General features: G+C 35.1%; 1 pseudogene; it reads left to right on the top strand.

Annotated features, from left to right (window-relative positions):
- Window positions 1–491: 491 nt before the first annotated feature.
- On the top strand, window positions 492–588 carry LOC138828896 (U6 spliceosomal RNA; annotated as a pseudogene).
- The last annotated feature ends 3,423 nt before the right edge of the window (window positions 589–4,011 follow it).

The raw sequence follows: 4,011 nt of genomic DNA, 5'->3' as shown, positions 1-4,011 counted from the left end.
GTGTTGTTCAAGTAAAACAATCTATGCTGTCAGGGTAAGATATTCTGATTGGTCTCTTCCTACATGAAAGAAGAATAAAGGGTCAGGTAGCCATTTGTGCCAGTAAGACCTCACTTGGGAAAATGTCAACTGCAGAAGGTTAGAAGTAGCTCTTAAGCAAGGCTTACTTTGAATCCATTAGCTCCACAAAGCTAATTCAGTTGGATCAATTAGTACATGAAAAAGCCATCACCTTTGGACCTAGCAATAAATTATTGAAAGTATGATCAAATTCCAAATGAAAAAGACTTAAAATTGTCATTGACAAAAAATTTGCAAATGTGAGCATTAAGATGAACAATATATTTTTTCCACTATTCACAGAATTTTAGGAAAATAAGATCAGTAGCATTGTCAGGAACAATATAGTTTCCTTATTACAAGTAGGCAACCGTGGATATAAGTCTGTATAAAGATTGCATCATTAACTACTTAAATTTAGAAGATACTACATGCTTCAGCAGCATGTATTCCCAAATTACAATACAGAGATTAACATGACAATTGCACAAGGATGATATGAAAATTTGTGAAATATTCTGTATTTTTCATTCTTCAGATGCAAGAAATGAAAAACAGTTATTAAAAAGTTGATTACAAAATAACAAGTGTAACAACACACGTAATTCATATAATTAAATTTAGTTTCACATCAATGTATTAAATCTTCACCTCAGAAAGGTGTTTACATAACATAAACTTTACAAAACTTTTGAAATTAAACAACATTGTCATTTTATCCCAAAGAAAAATAATATTAGGACCTAGGAAAAAAAGGAATCTAAAACTTTCTATATGGAATACAATCTGAAAGGACACATTATACAAACATAGAATACTTTAAAATATTCTTTTTCAGACAATCACCAGAAATACTTTAGTTTCTGTACTATTCATTTAAACAGATAAGTTAAAATTATTTCTGAATAAAATTTCACAAACTCTGCAGAAATCATTATACATGTATACAAAAAGTCTTCAATACATTTTGACATCCAATGCAGGCAATTCAATTGGAAGAATTCCACGGAATTCATGAATTTTTACAGTTAGAATTGGTGTTGCCAGACGCTGGTGGCTCAAACTATAAAAAGAATTTTGAGGTATTACCAGGTGTAATAGACTCAGACAGTCCTACCACTATAAAGGTCATGAAAAAGTCTCTAAAGAGACTATTCAAGTTAATAAAGGTCAGAGGATTGCCCAAATACTTTTACTCTCATATCTAAACTTGCCTAATCCCACACTGACTCAAAACAGAAAAGGAGGGTTTGGCACCACAGATACTGTAGCCTGGGTTCAGGAAATTACAGATAAAAGGCCTTACAAGGCCGTTAAAGTCAATGGAAAACAAATGACAGGACACTTAGACACAGGAGCTGACAGATCCTGTATAGCTGTAAAAGATTGTCCTATGGCCTGGCCAGTGCAAGAGACTTCTTCCTTAATTGGATTAGGGAGGGCTTCTAATGTAGCTTAGTCAGCTCAGAGACTCAAATGGGTATGTGAAGGGCAGCAAGGCCACTTCAAACCTTATGTTATCCCCAGCTTGCTCTTTTCTTTATGGGGCAGAGACATCATGCAAGACATGAAATAAAATAGGACAAATAGACTCCTCATCAAAGGAGCAAAATTTTTCATAGGGGCCACTGATGAACAGCTTTATGCTGACAAAATAATATGGAAAAGTGATGATCCTGTATGGATTAATCAGTGGCCCCTAACTCAAGAAAAGATTCAAGCCATACAGGACTTAGTTCAAGAACAATTGAGTCAAGGGAAGAATAGAAAAGACTACCAGTTCATGGAATACTCCATTTTTTTGTAATTAAAAAAGAAGTCAGGAAAATGGAGATTATTACAAGATCTAAGGGCAATTAATGAGGCCATGCATGACATGGGAGCCCTTCAACCATGTCTACCCTCTCCTGTTGCAGTCCCACATGGTAGATACATAATAATAATATACGTACAGGATTGCTTTTATACAATAAAATTACAACCAGAAGATTCCAAGAGATTTGCTTTCAGTGTCCCTTAGGCTAATTTTAAACAACATTATAATAGGTACCAATGGAAAGTGCTACCTCAGGGCATGAAAAACAGCCCTACCTTATGTCAACAATATGTGAAAAGGGCTATAGATCAAATTAGAAAAAAATATCCAGGGGCATATATTATTCATTATATGGATGATATACTTATGGCCGATGAAACTAGAGAAAAGACAGAAAAAATATTACAAGATATGGTAGAACAATTAACAAAATTCGGTTTGATAATAGCTCCTGATAAAGTTCAACATGAATGACCTTTAAATTATCTGGGAAAAGTGATTGGACATGATTATATTATGTCTCAAAAGACACAAATTAGAATAGATAAACTAAAAAACATTAAATGATTTCCAAAAATTATTAGGGAATATTAATTGGATTCGGCCTAGTTTAAAAATAACTTCAGGACAATTAGATCCTTTGATGAAAATGTTGGACGGAGACCCTAATCCTAAATCTACCAGGAAAATAACTCCTGCTGCCTTATCCTGTATAAAATTGGTAGAAAAAGCATTGAATACAGCTAAAATACAGCAAATTAATATTGCACAATCATGGTCCTTTATAATTCTGGCTACAAGCTATACTCCCACAGGATGTTTTTGGCAGGATGGGATACTAGAATGGATCCATTATTCCCATAACCCGGGAAAAATAGTTGCTTCATATCCCTTTTTATGTGCGAATTTGATTTTAAAGGCTAGATTAAGAGTTAGAGAATTATTTGGCCAAGAAATACCTAACATTATTATCCCTTATAATAAGAAACAGTTAGATCATTTGATACGATTTGATGATGATTGGAAAATTGCTGTATTAACTTACACAAGTAAAATAAGCTTTCATATGCCCCAACATCCTTTGTTACATTTTTATACTGAAACCCCTGTGATATTTCCAAAGGTTTTGGTTACAGAACCTTTGGGCAGGGCATTAACTATTTTTACAGATGGATCTTCTAGCGGAAAGTCTGTGGTTTATTGCAGTACAAAACCACCATTAATATCTTCTGACCCAACTGTATCTGCCCAACAGATTATTGCAGTTCTGCTAGCCTTTCAAAATTATTCAGAGGAGTTTAACCTTTACACAGATTCCCGCTATGTGGTTTCCTTGTTTCCTGCCATTGAAACAGCCCTAGTTACTGGTCATTCTAAAGTAAAAGACTAATTAATAAAATTACAACAGCTATTACAACAAAGAACGACAAAGGCATTTGTGGGACACATCAGGGGGCATAGTAATCTCCCTGTACCTTTGTCTCAAGGGAACAAGTTAGCAGACTTATTAACTAAGGAAAGTCATGTAATGTCAGCTTTAGAAGAAGCTCAGGAAAGTCATAGACTACACCATCAGAATGCTAATGCCTTAAGAAAGATGTTTCAAGTGTCCTGAGAACAGGCAAGACAAATTGTAAGGGAATATGAGGCATGCCCGGAAGTTTTTCATCCACAAAAAATGGGAGTTAATCCTAGAGGCTTAAAGCCTAGAGTTCTGTGGCAAATGGATGTTACAAAATTTGGGAAACTCTCCTTTGTCCATGTTACTGTAAATACTTATTCTCATGCTATGGTTGCTACAGCCCATTCTGGAGAGGCTGTGAAAGATGTTCTTCGACATTTGGTTTAAGCCTTTGTAGACCTAGGAATTCCTAGGGAATAAAAATTGACAATGGACCAGCATACACCTCCAATGCTTTTGCTAAATTTTGTGCACAATGGAAAATCGTGCACAAAACAGGGATTCCATATAATCCACAAGGCCAAGCAAACATAAAACGAGCTCATCAGTCCTTAAAAAGTCAATTGTCAAGAATTAGACAGGGAGGAGAGAAGCAATACTTCCCCCATTACACTTTTAACCATGCTTTACTGGTTCTTAATCATTTCAACGCTGATGAGCAAGGAATAACCCC

This window comes from Dipodomys merriami, unplaced genomic scaffold (genome assembly GCF_024711535.1).
Source record: "Dipodomys merriami isolate MVZ:Mamm:240054 unplaced genomic scaffold, mDipMer1.0.p SCAF_167, whole genome shotgun sequence".
Taxonomy (NCBI): domain Eukaryota; kingdom Metazoa; phylum Chordata; class Mammalia; order Rodentia; family Heteromyidae; genus Dipodomys; species Dipodomys merriami.
The sequence above is the reverse complement of the archived record's forward strand: the minus strand, read 5'-3'. Positions and strand labels throughout refer to the sequence as shown.